Genomic DNA, 17223 nt, shown 5'->3' on the forward strand with positions numbered 1-17223 from the left:
AAGATACCAAGCTGTGTTTTAAACCTGTAGAGAGGGAATACAAATGCAATTCTCCCCTTCTACTAATCTCATTTTTCTCTCCAGAACATAAATTCAGAATTTTTGTTTAAAATTCTCACAATTACCCTAGTAACCAGTTTCATGGTAAAACAGAACTCCAGTTCTGCACCATTTTACATTTTCTGTGCCTTTCATCAACTTTTATTTTCTTACCTACCATATGCAAAGAGAATGCTAAAGATAAATGGAGTACACACAACTGGACAATTTCATCCTTTTAAAAATTTTCTCCTACTATTGATCATTACCCAAAGATCTGTGACTAGTTCCTGAAACTAGGAAACAACAGAACCAGAAGTATATAAGGTAACTCTGTCATAAGTAACCTTGAAGGTCTAGACAGAAAGAAGAACACTATTCCCTTCTGTTAAGAACAGGGAACAGATGAGGTGGCTACTAAGATTCCAGTGGACGAAGAAGAGATGCCACATTTGATTTTCTATGAAATTGTGGTAGAATTTTATTTCCCTGAAACTACATCCAATGGTTATAAAACACATTTTATAAAGTCTTTTGACAAACAAGCTTGAGTTATGGGAGAGGTTGTAAAGAGCTGGTGTGCTGGCTGCTACACCAGCCCTGTAAAGGCTCCAGCTCCTTCACTAGTGCAGAAGGGTGAGTCAGTGTCTTGGGGACCCTGGAGGACAACCACTGGGCAACCACTCACAGCAGAATCTCAAGCCCCGACAGCACTGACACGCATGGCAGCCTTGCCGAACAGCACAGTCATTTCGGGACCTATCAAGTATCTGTTAAATCCAGCATCTTTGATCTCACTTCATTCTATAGTACTAGGTATCCCCAGGACATACAGCTGTAACAGATTTGTACAGGCATTTTTTTCCCTTCAAGATCTTACTTGGAATATCACTCCACTCAGAAAAGTAAAGAAATATCACAACTAAGTTCGTACAAGAATGAACATGTTAATACTAGAGTATTTGTGAATACTTTAAAGAAAAGCACTTCAAGTTCATCTATATGAAAATTAACTAAATGAAACAGAAGTACCCAATTTGAAATGAAGACTGAAAACTAAAAGGAAAACATCAGTTTAAGACCAGAAAAGAGCCTCAGGGATCATCTAGAGTAGATGGAAGGCATAATTTGGATTATATCGAAAAGAGTAGACTTAAAGTGCTCTATATTTATGATATTAGTTTTTATCCAAAAATATTTCTAGAACAAAAATTTTGAACAGAATAAAACCTATTTAATATTACTTTGATGGTTGGACATAGCCACCAATAATTTTTTAATGAAAAAGAACTACAGAAATTATCAAAACCAGCTTAGAACATCAGATCAGAAAACCTATTTGTTTTGCAATGTAATAAAATAATTTGTCAAAGGAGAAGCTTATACTCATCCACATATATTTATGGATATTTCCCAGGTTGCATTTTCAACCCGACATGTGCACAAGCATCTGGTCTATAAGGTAGCAATGTTGCCTAAAGTGGGGGTAAGCGCTTCACAACATACTATGTAAACAAAAAAATAAATCTCAATTTTTAGTAAGCTCCATAAGTCAACCCAAGTCAATTTTCTGCCAGAACAGTTTTGATCTTTCCAGAAACAAATCACTAATTGGATCCTAATTCATTATATTCTTCCTGCTAGGGAAGAAAAAAGAAAAAAAAAAGGGGGGGGTGGTATTTGGTTTTATAGGTTCCCTCTTCCCCCCAGCACCCATAATTAAAATTATACTTTTTCTCAGCAGCTCATGATTAGGGAACCAAGAATGAAAGACAGAGATATGGATCCTCTGCTTAAACAGAGACAGGGATTTGCAAAATCCAGACCCTCTAATTTGAGCCTAACTCATCTAATTATCAAGCTACGTTATGATGTATTTTCAGACAGATTGAGAACATTGTTTATTGAATCTGTTCCACCTGTCTAAAGGGGCTGCAACAGATGAATTATCAGTAACAGAAACCAAATTAGCTCTTCAACTTCCTGTACAAGATCCAGCACATATTTCTTTAGGCCTAAGGTATATCCTAAATACAACAGTGACTAGCAGATTCTGGATGACTTCTACTGAATATAACTAGGAAAAACAAGTTTGTACATGCTATAACAACAATTTTTCTACGTAAAACTTATCAAACTATTTGCATACCTACTCTACACTGTTTAAGGACACACAAGTTGAACTGGAGACTTTTATGAATATTATGACAATATTCAAAATTATTATCTCATTTCCAAATAAAAACAAAAATGGTTGAAAATATGAGGAAATTAGAAGGAAAACTTGAAGAAGTGGAGCAATTAGATATTTTTCTAATTCAACTCCCAAGCTTCAAAATATTTAAATAACTGCAGGGAAAGCAAGAACAATTGTTTAAAATTTCCTTTCCTGCACTTAAATACTTATAAGAACACCCACGTGCAGCTTAGAAGTAGGCTGATAAAAGTAGCAACCATTTCTGTAGCAGCTTAAGAAAAATTGTCCATACTGTTTCCCCAAATTAAGGCAGAAGACAGACATTTTTAATTTTTAAAGCCATTCAAAACCAGCAGAATTTTTCAAGGCCTTCCTGATATTGTTTCAGTCCCTCAGTACAAGCTTGTAATACCTTTTAAAACTTTGATTTTGTTCTTGTTCTAAAAATAAAAGCATTTTCTTACTACGTTTCTCCTGTCATTGTCTTCTGTGAAGCTAAACTCCATAATGCATAAGACAATAACCATGATTTATAAACAAAATTTTAAGTTTATTTATTACTTATTTATCCCTTATACCCTTTAGTGACTAAGAGATCCCAGCTGTTGTCTGGGTCAGAAGATGGGGTTTGCTTAAGAGTGGACAAGTGGCAGAAGCATCCTATTGTGACCACCCTGGAGACACTATGTATCCTTAGCATAGACTACCTCAGAAAAGATACCTTAATGATCCAAGAGGACAGTGGTGGGCCTCTTGTGTAGTCACTGGGGATACAGAGAATATTAAACAGCTGTCTACCTTGCCCAGCCTCTCAGATGATCCTTCCGTTGTGGGGTTGCTGCATGTCAAAGAACAGCAAGTGCCAACTGCTACCATGACAGTGCCCTGGCAGCAATATCTCAGCAACTGCAACTCCCTGGTTCCCAGCCATGAGTGGATTTGTCAACCTGAGAGCCGAGGAGTAATCAGCAAGACTCAATCACTCTTCAGTAGTCCCATTTGGGGTGCCAAAAAGGATTGCAGTGGGTTGACTACAGCCAGCAGCTAAGCACCACACCTCTTGCTTACTCTCCTCTGCTGTGGGATGGGAAGAAAATAGAAAGAAGACAAAGGTTCATGGATCGAGATAAAGACAGTCTACTGAGTGAAGCAAAAGCTGCACAAGCAAGCAAAGCAGAGAGAGGAATTCATTCACTACTTCCCTTTGGCAGGCAGTTGTCCAGCCACTTACTGGAAAGCAGGACCTTAGCACACATTAATTGTTACTTGGTAGGACAAATGCTATAACCACAAACATCCCTCTTTCATGCTTCTGTCCCCGAGTTTTCATTTCTGAGCTAGACTTCATGGGGTTTGGGATATTCCTTTGGCCAGTCCTGGCTGTGTTCCCTCTGGGCTTCTTGCCCACCCCTAGCCAACTTGCTGCAGGGTCAGAATGGGAAAAAGAAAAACCTTGACACTGTGCAAGCACTGCTCAGCAACAGCAAAAAAAATCCATGTGTTATCAAGGCTATTTTATTCACAAATGCAGAACACAGCACCATATGGTCTGCTCTGAAGAAAGTTAACTCTATCCCAGCCAGACCCAGTACAGCTGCATAAGTAGAGTTTTGACGATCCTAGAAATCTTCAGAATAGCTTGAAGTAACTACAAGATCTCAATTATCAATGAATTTTGATATCCATCACAACTTTTAAAGGTGAAAAACAATTTAAAAAACTTACTTGAACAAATATGTGCAGTAAGAGGCTGGAAGGATTAACTCTAGCTCCCAGCCCAAGGATTCCTCAAGAAAACAAAATATACATAACAGTTTGGGGTTTTTTTCCTACTTTAGAGTTTCCCATTAACTCCAATAGACCCAGAATTTTAGTTCCTCTGTTACTATAAAATCAATTTAAGAATTCACTATCAATGAAGAAAAACATCCTAATCAAATACTCAGCACACAGTTTGACTAAAAGTAGTTTGAAATTAAAATTTTAGCTTAGAAGAATGTTTCTTTGGGAGAAAAACAATGAAACTAAAGAAGCTGCTCTATGAAAAAAATTATCAGAAATCTTGTTTAAACTGAGGTAGTTTATCCTTCATACATAGAAACATGCTTTTTTTCTCATCTGTAAAAAACCCAGTACTACCAACACAGTCCTTCGAGCTGCTTTTTGAGGTGATTCACTTAAGATGATGTTCAAATCACTGCTGATTGCATATTGAATAATGTCAGTCAACACATACATATTATTGCATACTCTTTGTTGTTGGATTGGTTTTTTTTCCTCTTTGCTGATACTGATAGACATTCAAGCTATTGTTTGAACTACAGCTACTGCACATAAGACTCTACTTAATGGATAAAGCAGTTAACAGCTACTGGAGTTAATGGAATTGTGTTTTACTGCGAGAAGTAAACATGCAGAATATCCACTGTCATGCAAAAGGAAAATACACCTGGATCACATTGATTAGTCTTTCCATAAATACAGCTGCAAGTACCTTTAGATACCATACTGTAGTTGCATGCTTCATGAGAGCAGAGGCAGCAAAAATATTGTGGTTACACTCATGTCTATTTAGATTCATCAGCAACATGCTCAGTCTCTGGGAGCATTAAAAAAACCCAAACATCTTTTTTCCCCTTGAGAAGCTGTTAACGTTTCAGTGAGAAGTTAGTCTTAGATTGTTAACACTGATGTTAACCTTACAAAAGCTGCTGCCTTTTGTATATCGAGAATAGCCATCTAATGACTGTTTAAGGTTACATGCTTTTTTTTTTTTCTTGCTGATACTTTATCACAACAAAAAGATAGATGTGTATATGTATTCTCAGTGGGCTACTAAAAGCCAGCCAAAGGTTTTATTACCGGAAACAATTGCCTACCAAACTCAGAAGGTTTTGGAGATGTATGAGCAGCTGTAATTTTTTTTTTTTTTTTTTACAACCAAAAAGCTCTTTCCATTATTTACCATTACATTAAGATAATGGTGTCTGTAGAAGTACCTTAAATGTTAGCATTGAGAATTTTTTTATTTTCCCAGTCAACATTTTTGTTATTGTAGCAAGCTTTTAGACCATTTTCAAGATGAACTCTGCTTAATCTGCATTTATTTTATTGTACTTGTCATCTCATCTAAGTTTGTTATCAAAGTATATGAAAGAATCACAGTTGTATATCCTTGTAATTCATACACTTATTTCACATGTGGGTGCTCTATTGGACAAAATAATCCTATGAATATCTGGGACAAAATGCCGATTTTAAATATTTGTACAGTGGACAGAGCACACCATTTCAGAACAACTTAGACTCTCTGCCACAACAGTCAGGTTGAACATAAGAGACATAAGAATGTAAAACAGACATCACAAACATAACATTAGAACATAATCTCAAATGTCAGCGAGAGGCAGTCCGTGGAGAAGGGAAGAAGAGTTCCGATTGGTTTTGTGACAGTTTGGCAAGTGAGATGAGAAAGCACAGAAATACAGACCAAACAATATTGATAGATCAAAATAGAAACACTGAATCACAGCCCTTTACTCCTGAGTACAAAGTGACTGTCATGTTAAACAAACCACCAAGAGAAAGTCAAAGTTAACACAGAGGAGTTAAGAGCTCCACCAGTGTAGGGTTCAATTATATGGAACTTAGCTACTGGGCCTGAAAGTAGCTCATGGTCACAAGAGCATTCCAGACGCCTTTAGAAGGCCTTGAACAGAATAAACAAGAAGACAGAAAAAGAAAGATCCCAATTAGGAAAACACAGGTGCACATTCCACGATAAAGGGATCTTGGCACAAACAACCTCAATTCAGCAGTTTATCTTGACCAATTAGACTGAGACAAGTTTCACATGCTCTAGTTAATATAGCCGATTATGTCCTATGTTTATGCGCGTGTACAGAGCGAGTATAACTAACTGTATCTTATGTTTATACGCATGTACAGTGTCGATATAACCAATCACATTTTATGTTTGTGCACGTGGACACCAAATGCTTGCATGCAGCAGCAATCAAAGCTTCTAAGGAACTTAGAGAGTTGTATAAGAATGATCAGCTAGGCTCAATAAAGTGGCGACTTTAATCATCATATTGGTGTCCTGTTGTCCGGGTCCTGCATGGAATAACCCTACAACCCTACACACCAGCAGTCTAAACTACGCTGTCTCTGCACCTAGAAGCAATTATTCATACCACATCAAAACAAGTTCACTATTCTTCCTTTCACCAACCGTTGCTTTTCATGCATTTGAGGTCAGTTGGTTGTCATTTAATTAAAAAAAAAAAAAGTAGTCTGCGCTTGTAACACATGAAACTAAACAGATGTAGTCTCATGTGTTTCAGCTTTATGTGGAATATATGTTACAGGTTTTTAAACAAAAAGAAGTTGAAAGAAACACTCAAAGTTTAGAAACAAGAATTTAACCATGTGGTTTGCCAGTCTGAGAATCTGATACTAGATTGGATTACAATTATGTGCTAGAACAAAATTAGGGCTGGGCAGGTGGTGGGTTAAACACCTTCCCAAAACAATAAGAATTCAATAAAGCCACAGATGTAGTACATAAAGGGGACCATTCTAGTAGTATGAACATGAAAGAATCCAAATTAAGTGTTTAAGATGAACTTGAAGGGAAATGGGGACAGCAGGGGCAGTACCTGATAATCCCATGCTGTGATAAATGCTACAAGTGCAGCACTGCATATGGAAGGAGACAGAGTGGGGAGAAGAGAGGAAACACAATTCTCTACACAATTTGCATCACTTTGCAAAGAAGATGCCAGCTGCATGACTATCATTTTAGATGAAGTCTTCACCTTTTCTTAGAGGCTTTTTTCTTGCAACCTGTGAAAGTAACTATCAGCTTGAAAGCAAGTGGAACATTTCTGAATCCATCTCTCTCCAGCTGAAAATCTTGTGCCAACAGCAGTAGCAGAAGGTTAAAGGAAGTAGAAAAAATGAAGTAAACAACAACTCCTTTCCCATTAAGTGAATACTTGAATTAAACAAGTAAATAGTTGGGAAACATATTTTCACCTCAGTAGTACCCTTTAACAGCACTGAAAGAGGTGCCAGAGTGACATGCTGCTTTTGGAATAAGTTAGCTCATGCCTAGAAAGCAAACTAGAACCTCAGATGGCTGTGTAGGTTGACTATGGTCCCTTACAACTTCCACCAAAACCATTAAAACATGCAACAATCCAAGTCAGAACATACATGTTAAAAAGAGGCTCACATTGTACAGTGCTGATGAATTAGAGTTCATACTACAGTTGAAGTGAGCCTTTTTGGCAACTTCTGGGTTTTCGTATTAAAAAAAAAAGACACAAACCCACAAACAAAAACTTTCTTCATGCTGTAAAAAGCAATTGTGTTCCAAGGTAGCACAAAAAAAACAAGCTATGGAACTATACAAATAATACTAGTTTTTAAAAGGTTTAAAGCTTAAACTTGGAACATCTTTTACCAATTTTTTATTTTAAGTAGCTATTTTTTCATTTTACCAGTTCTACTTATACGAGTACTGGAAGAACTAAACTAAAGTTAGACCTTTAGCCAAGGAAGAATTAAAAGGTACCTTCTCCTTGCATTTCTAAAAAAATGCATTCAAAGTTTTGTCAGAGCTAATGGACTCAAAAAAAGAGCAAGAGTCGTCACAGGGCGGAGCGTACTGAGAACTTCAAAGTTAAGAAATAATGATTACATTTTACAATAGGGGGATGGCTAATTTGTTTTTACCCAACACTAAAAACATTGACCAATACATCTATTCCACTGATGAATGTTGTTGCAAACTTACTTTTCACAGTCATCTCACATGCAGAATTTTTCAAAACCACAGCCATAAAATTATGCCTTTAAGCATAGGTGCTGTTTTCTCATTTACCATAGTTGTCTTAAGCATCATTCCTAGTAATTTATTTCCCTCTTTCATCAGCTTTTGATTAGATATTGCCTAAAATGACTGATATAATTAGTATTTTCACCAGTACAGAAATGATTATTGTACTATTCATAAGAATTGAAATAATCAGCTCCCCCCGCTGATCTTAGTGACCAGGGTCCATCTATGTGAATAACAATTTCTGTTCCTCAACTCAACATACAAGACATCATTATTTTTCTGTAATACCTAAAACCAAAGCTCAGTAAGCTGTTGCTCATCCACAGAAAATAGTATGCATAAACAAACCATTATCACTATACAAGAAGTAATGGAAAACCATTTTCTTTTGACATATGTGTATCTTTTTACTATATACATGGAAATGTTTTGAACATTTAAAAAAATAAACTGAACTTCTACAGACTTTAAAATTTAGAAACAACAAACAGCCGTACTACAGGTTCAAAGACAGTATAGAACTATCCACATGTACATACACACAAAATCCACCTATACCCTCCAGTATCTTCTCTCTGGAAGGATATGCTCTTTTTGCATTTCCACACAGAACAAGATAAATGTCTATGAAGTATATCAGTCCATCAAATTTGAAAATGAACAATAATACAAATCTCTCTCGAACACACCTTCAATTTTCACCATATTCTTCCAAAAATCAGAATATGTAGGAAGGTTGGGTTTGTGGGGTTTTTTTTTTTTCCCTCTTCTATACTACAGAAAGAAAAATCCACAGTTCAACTCCATCAAGAACTGACAGTTTTGCAGTCTTACAGTAAGTCCTTTATCCTTTGAGCCCCCAAAACATTTAACAGAAGTTTTCACTTCAGCTTACATCTTAACATCCTCCCCACATTGCTATGATCTCTCTGGTTCTACTCCCAGAAACTAGCTTTGGATCATCTTTCTTATGTCTTTTGTCAAAGTAATTTAAGGTAGCTTCAGAAATTCTACATACAAGCATAATTATTATCAATCACACCCAGCAATTTGGGTAACTATGTTCATTATACAGAATCAGCTCACATACCTCTGGTAAACTTGCAAGAACACAGTCAAAACAGTTGAAGAGACCATACCGCCCTTCAACAACTTTTTGCCTTATTAACACAATCAGTTCCTGATTTGCAAACATATGATTTAGACCTGCACAGCTGTGACCCAGTCCCCATAATCCATTTTTGCAATCTCAAGAGAATAAAAAGCAAAAGCTCCTCCTGTGAAATTGCTGAATTACCTCCCTGCTTTTGTTTGCAAGCAGGTGGCACCACTCACAGGCCTAATCAGTTCATCCCCGTGAATAAACTGTAGACATAAATAATCCTGGTTTGGGAAAAAAAAAAAGGACTCGAGTTTTACTACAGGGCCCACACTGTCAGGGACTTCTTGATATTACCAAAATTTGAAATATTATTCAAAATTTGAATTATTATTTTTAGAACAAGCAGCTTAGTACTGCTGAAATTTTACCTTTATTAGGCAAATGTTATTCTTATCACACTCTCCTCATTTTAAAGTTGCCTTCTCAACCCTTAATTGCCCAGGGACACAGTAGAACAGGTGTTCATAGGTGTTCTCTATTAAAAGTCAGGGCCTCTGATCTTCACCTCACCCAAATCCTCAAACTGTAGAGTTTCTATAAAATACTCCTTTGACTGATGAAGAATGACAGTTCATTAACCTACCTAAAATCATCTAACAGAATGATTAACCCAGTTTTGCCATGCAGATTGCATTGCTCCACACCTGCCACTTTTTAGCCTGTGATTCCAGGATGCAAGGAACTTGTCGTGTGGTAGTTGGTTTGTTTCTTTTTTCCTGGGTTATCTGTTTTTCTCATCTCAAAAGCACTGACTGTTACTTGCCCCCTGAAATCCAGTCTCTCACTGGTATGAACTTGCAGGTGTAGCTGTGAAGACATCTGCCACTAGAATACCAGTTCTAAGAAACCCCAGTATTCCTATCCAAGGAATTGCTTGTGTTAATTTTTCAGGCAATGCTTTTCTCACATCATAAATTAAATACTAGTTATTCCAGGCCGTCTGTGCCTACCAAATGCACATGACACCATCCGTCATGGTATTTCTGGAACCTGAAGAAACGCAGCACACATTTATCTAGAACAGTTCTTTGAATAGGTCTTTCATCTAATATGTTCTCCATCTCTTTATGTTTCTACCAAGCTTGTCTTTCTCAACAAAGAAGGCATTGACAAATTAAATTAGAATCATGGAATTAATTTCTTTGCTAGAAGTGTTGGAATGAAATTGATTCCTTTGCTTTGAACCAGCTGCAGCCTTTAGCCCTGTGTTTTACAATTGTTCCTATTCTTAAATGGCTGAATAAACTGTCTATGGAGCATATTTTACCTGTCACATTTTTTTTCATTGTTTAAAGTGATCAGACTTTGTGCAGATCCCACACTCTAATATAAAGAAGGATTTGAAAGAGAACATTTTTATTAGATGCCAAATATTTCTTTGTAACTAAGCTTTTTCATACCTAATTTATAAAATAACCATATAATTAACAATTGCTATTCATATTTTCACCCTTTTCTTCACTCCCACAAAATGACTAAAATCATTAAGATGATAACTTCTAAAAAGCTCTTCCCACTGATAAAATCTCTGGGCACTTACAGCTCTGGGTTTGTTGTAATTGTGGTACTACTCCAAAATGCTAAAGGCACTTAGGCTAATAAACTCATTAACATGGAACAACTACCAAAAGACAAGGTTCATAAAGGCACATTTATTTAATTCTTCTTTTTATTGTGATAATATGAAGTTCAATTGATTCCCTGTACTCTTGATAGCAACTAGTAAGATATCAGCTTTGCAATCTATCCACCTGAAAATACATAATTCTTAATTTTTCTTGCAATAGTTCTTGCTATTTCTTGCAATAGTTCTTGCTATTTCTTACCTACAGTATGAACAATAACATTCAGTGATATAACTAGGCAATAAAGGCTTTTTTATTCTTAATCTAATTTTACTGACACTGGAGCTGTTGCCCATGATTAAATTGGAAAACTCCAATATGTAAACCAATTTTTCAGACACAGTAAATAGTGGTTTCAGTGTTTTCCTTAAGAATTCTTGGTGAAGTTGTTCAGATTAGTTGCATGTTTCATATCACATGCTACATGATCTGTTCCTGATATATTTTCCATACACCCGATTTGAATAATAGGACTGTGCTTCAGAATCTCTGGTTTCACATCAAGAAAGCAGGGAAGAAGAACATATACCCAAATCAAACATGCAGTCATACAAATAACCTAAGTCTACACATAGCCTGCAAAAAAAAAAACCAAACCAAAAAAAACCTCAAGGGACTGTGGTCTGCCATATTCCATACTGTCTATATATTACATTTTATTTATATTTGACCAGCCTCATTCAGTCAGCCTCACCTCTGTGCCTGGTAAGATCATGGAGCACATCCTCCTGGAAGACATGTCCAAACATACGGAAGACAGGGAGGTGATTAGAGAGAGCCAACATGGCTTCACCAAGAGGAAATTGTACCTGACTAATCTAGTGGCTTTCTCCAATGGAGAAACTGCATCAGTGGACAAGGGAAGAGCTTCAGATGTTATCTACATTGAGTTCTGTAAGGCCTTTGACATGGTCCCATACAATATTATTGTCTCTAAATTGGAAAGATATGGATTTGAAGGATAGACTGTTTGACAGATGAGGAATTGTCTGGATAGCTGCATCCAAAGAGTAATAGTCAATGGCTCAATGTCTGAGTGGAACCCAGTAAGGAGTGGTGTCCTTCAAGGGTCTGTACTGGGACAAATACTATTTAATATCTTCATCAATGACATAGACAATGGGACAAGCAAGTCTGCAGATGATACCAAGCTGAGTGGTACAGCTGATTTGCTAGAGGGAAGGGATGCTATCCAGAGGGACCTTGACAGGCTTGAGGAGTGGACTCATGTAAACCTCATGAAGTTCAACAAGGCCAAGTGCAATCTCCTGCACTTGTGTCAGGGCAATCCCCAGTATCAATACAGACTGGGGGGATGAATGGATTGAGAGCAGCCCTGCAGAGAAGGACTGTGGGATATTTGTGGACAAAATATTAGACATGAGCCAGTAATGTGTGCTTGCAGCCCAGAGAGCCAATTGTATCCTGGGCTGCATAAAAAGAAGTGTGGCCAGCAGGTCGAGGGAGGTGATTCTCCCCGCTCTTGTGAGACTCTACCTGGAGTACTGCATCCAGCTCTGAGGTCCCCACCATAAGAAAGACATGGACCTGTTGCAGCAGATCCAGACGACAGCCACAGAAATGGTCAGCAGGCTGTAACACGTCTCCTGTGAAGAAAGGTTGAGAGAGTTGGGACTGTTCAGGCTAGAGAAGACAAGGCTCTGGGGAGACCTTATTGTGGCCTTTCAATACTTAAAGGAGGCTTATAAGATGGAGAGAGACTATTTACCAGGGCCTGTAGTGACAAGACAAGGGGCAACAATTTTAAACTCAAAGAGGGTAGATTTAGATTGGACATTAGGAAGAAATTTTTTTACAAAGAGGGTGGTGAGACACTGGAACAGGTTGCCCCAAGAAGTTGTGGGTGCCTCCTCCCTGGAAGTGTTCAAGGTCAGGTTGGACGGAGCTTTGAGCAATGTGATCTAGTTAAGATGTCCCTGCCCATGGCAGGGGCATTGGAACTAGATGATCTTTAAGATGCCTTCCAACCCAAACCATTCTATGATTCTATGATTCTGTGAGTAACATCCTTTAATAAGATCTGATTACAAAGTAAAAGGCTGGTATCTGAATGTTTCCTAACATAAACGCATGACTCCTTATTCTATATAAATTTCTACTGCTTCAATAATATTAACAAAGACAGCAGAAAAATGCATCTGAATTAATGATTTCCAAATAAATGTCTCATTCTGATGGAATATTTATTAATTTGTGGAAGGACATAATATATGACAAACAGTAGTGTGATATGAGTTACCAAGAGACCAAACTAAGTGGGTCTTTACAGCTTATCAACTAGGTCATGTACTTGTGCGTACATATTCTTATATCCTAATCCTGATGTAAGTAGAAGAGAGTTCACTCCAGAGGCTACCTCAATTTAGATTAGTCATGATTTGTAGAGAGTATCATTAGAACTGCTGTTATATGCCACCTTTCAAGTCTATGTTAAAGTACAAGGCACCTTAGCTAACACATTATAAACTACTTATTTAACAATAAAAGGCAATCTTGATAACAGGCTTAGTTAACTGTATGTTATAACAACAGCTTGCAGAAATTAGTATGCCAGAGGCTGTTGAACTATTCTTGCTCTACCAGAACCAAATTGAAAACTTAATTTATAGTAATGTGCAACTTCTTGGTTACAGCAGATGAATAAAAGTAAATAAAGTGACTCTCTCCCAAAAAAACCTGCATCAGGCCTCTGCAGACATTTGCTGATATTTGGGTACACAGGTAATACGCACACATGCATGGATAGATACACATAGGTAAATTTATTCGGGGGCACTAAAATTTACCAGCTAAAGTGGTGGTCAAGTTAAATTTAGGCAACATCTCAGTCAGAGACAGTCATTCTTAAAATCCCTGACTCCTATAAGTGAATAGGTATTGACAAGTTAAGCAATTACTGCTCCAAGGACCTAAAATTCTGCTTCTGCAAATGACCAAAATTGCTGTTACTTTGTCAGAGTTTAGCAGCTTGATGTACACTCAAGAGGAGCTGGGATCTTAATATTAAATATTCTACTGACTACTATAGCCATGTAACCCAGTAAATACAGTAATAATATTGCTGGTAACAGGCCACAGGTCTTGCACAAATTTTACAAATACTCAGGACTGAGTTGAGTGAGTAGTGAATTCATCCACAACATGAGAAACCTGGGTTTTGTGTCCTCCTTAATCTACTGGCTATGACATTAGTCTCTCTCACCTCCTGATTGGGACTGAAGGACCAAAATTGAAGACTCATTGGTCTAGAAAGAAAGGACCAGAGAAGATACAGCTCTGGACATTGTATACAACTAAAAATAAGGAGGTTGTGGATTCTGATCTCTACATCAGGAACTACTTACATGGTTTGCACAAAACATCTTTTGGATAAAAATATTCAAATACTAAAAGGCTGGAAAACCTGCAATATCTTTAGCTAACAACTGAAAAGGCCATTCTGCGTGGCTAGCATCTGCACATGGAAGATGTCATGTAAGTCCATGGTATGTGATACAGTGGCTATTTTGGAACATAGATTTGATTATTTTTAGGTAGGAAGGAACATAAAATCTATATTGCCATGATTTCTGACTGCAGTTGAAGAAGGGCAGTAAGAGATAATGTGGTGGGTTAACCTTGGCAAGCAGCCATATGCCCACGCAGCCACTCATTCCTTCCCTCTCCTCAACAGGACAGGATGAGAAAATAAGGTGAAAAGGCTTGTGGGTTGAGACAAAGACAGGGCACTCATTTGCCAGTACCTCTCATGGACAAAACAGACTCAACTTCGGAAAAAATAATGTGATTTATTGCCAAATAAAATATATTTGGATGGTGAGGGGAAAAAAAAATTTAAAACACCACTTTCCTCTATTCCCCCTCTTCCCAGGCTCGACTTCACTCCTTCATTCCTCCCTCCTCTACCACCTCCTGAGTGGTGCAGGGGGAACGGGGAATGCGCAGCTGCGGTCAGTCCATAACAGCTCCTCTCTGCTGCTCCTTGCTCCGCACACCTTTCCCCTGGTCCAGTGTAGGTTCTTACCATGGGCTGCATTCCTTCAGGATTAGCCTGATCCGGCATGGACTTTCCATAGGCCACAGTTTCTTCAGGGCATATCCTGCTCCTGCTCCAGCATGAGGTCCTTCATGGTCTGCAGTGGGGACATCTGTTCTGCTGTGGTCTCTCCATGGGCTGTGAGGAAATACCTCCTCCACTGTGATCTTCTGCATGGGCTGCAGAGGATTGTCTGCTCCAGCACCTGGAACACCTCCTCCCCCTCCTCTCGTCTTGCTGCTTGCAGGGCTGTTTATCACACTTTTTCCCTCAGCCCTCACAGATCAGCAGTGTTTTTCCCTTTCTTACACAGGCTTTCCCTGAGGGTCCATCATGTTGGCTGCGGGGCTCAGCCGTGCCCTGCTGTGGGTCGGTCGGAGCCAGCTGGAACCGGCTGTGTCTGGCACAGGGCAGCCCTGGCCTCTCCTCACAGAGGCCGCCCTGCAGGCCCCCTAGTACAAAACATTGATACCTACACCCAATACAGATAACCATCACCTTCCTTGTCTGGAAAATTGAAAATTACATTTTATGTACCTTCACTGAATTGAAGGATTGTAACAATGACTTAATTTTCAATTCAGACTAAAAAAATACTGTGATCAGGGAATTTTTTTTACTACATATTCATATCCTCCATATTAAAAGAAAGTGAGAGAAAAGAATTTGTTCTTATCATTAATAGCTTCAGTAAATGATTGGAGAATCATTTTCTTCCCCTTTTTTATCTTGCTTCCTTTTAAGGGAGACATTGTATCTTATGTTTATTACTACAGTCACTAGCTCTTTCACGTTGGTTCCTAAATTATTGGTGTGATGCTTCCATTTTCAGAATCATCAAGACTTCTTAAGGGCAACCTTATCTCCTCAATGAAATGAAAACACAGCTTAAGTGAGTAATTTTAAAGGGGACATCAAATACTTCTTTATACTTATATTGTAAATAAATGAATAAAACTGTTCTGTAGTTTAGATGCTAATATACACTACATCTTCAAAATGAGCCATAGGTGAAGAGTACAATTGTAAAAGCCTTGGGAAAGCACTTCTTTAGTACTAGCTGAGAAAGACCTGAGTGCCAGCGTGTCCTAAATTAAATGAAAGTTCATGTATTCAGCAGGGGCAAAAGAACAAAAAAGGCTGTTGTTATTAAAACAGGACCCAACAACATAAGTGGATGCAGATGGACCCAACTGTAACAAAGATCTTCATCTGTATTCTGAAGTGCCTGCACACGAGTCAAAGTTGTACAACTGTATCTGAATTATAAGTTTCCATCTTGTTTCTTGTATTGGTTTCCATTGCTGTTATCTGTGCTAGCTTATTTTGGGGAAGATTTTTTTTAAATTTTATTTTATCTTTTACCTGTGGCTGTAGAAGTTTCTGACTACTAGTACATGTACAGATTTGCTGTTTGAAGGTGTAATGGAATTTCCAGACGTATACTTTTTTTTTTCATTTACTTTAAGTTAATACATTTGTTTTTATTTAAATGGATTAAAATTGAGGAGCCATTAGTTATTTTGTAGTGGGCTTTAAGGCATTGAAACTGAATTGTGTCCTTAGTATGGTGAACTGTTATGGCCTCACTGCAATAATTTCTTTCTAGATAGCTATAACTGACATTTATTTTATTTTTCAAGATAATAAATAAAAAGATAACATGAAGTTTGCTTTTTCTGCCTTCCACAAACCAAAGAAATTCTAATTTAGTTTACAATTTACACATCTAAGAAAACACAAAACTTCTCTGAGGGACTTAGTCTGTTTAAAATGTGCTTATTTTGTGTGTCTTCTGGTCATTTCTAGTCTTATACTTCCAGAGAGTCCTCTTCAATTCAGATGACTCTGGGCATTTATTTGAAGAATTTAATAGACTGAGGTCTTTAATTTCTAAATTCATGCTATTTTGTCAACAAATTCACATTAGTAAAGACAGCTAAAAGCTATGTGAAAGTCTATTCTACCTGGAAGTACAGCACAGTGCCGCAACAATGTCTTGGTCTTCTTAAAAGCCTAATCCACCAAGAAAAGAATGAAGAGTGTGACCCTTATATCATTTAGATAATGAAGGCACCAACAATGATTTGTTCATTAAAGTAGTTTTGGGACTGCTGTGTTGCTTCACCCTGTAATACCATGATGGAGGATTTAATCCAACTGTCCTCTTAATTTACTCATATTCTGTGATCCCCCTCAAAAGATTACTTTGCTTAACATATTCAAAAAATGGTTATTATCACAGACAAGCCTAACTTGGATACAAGGATTACAGTTTCTTGCATTCTTCTGTCC

Source organism: Haliaeetus leucocephalus, unplaced genomic scaffold (assembly GCF_000737465.1).
Source record: "Haliaeetus leucocephalus isolate CR32 unplaced genomic scaffold, Haliaeetus_leucocephalus-4.0 Scaffold211, whole genome shotgun sequence".
NCBI classification, from domain to species: domain Eukaryota; kingdom Metazoa; phylum Chordata; class Aves; order Accipitriformes; family Accipitridae; genus Haliaeetus; species Haliaeetus leucocephalus.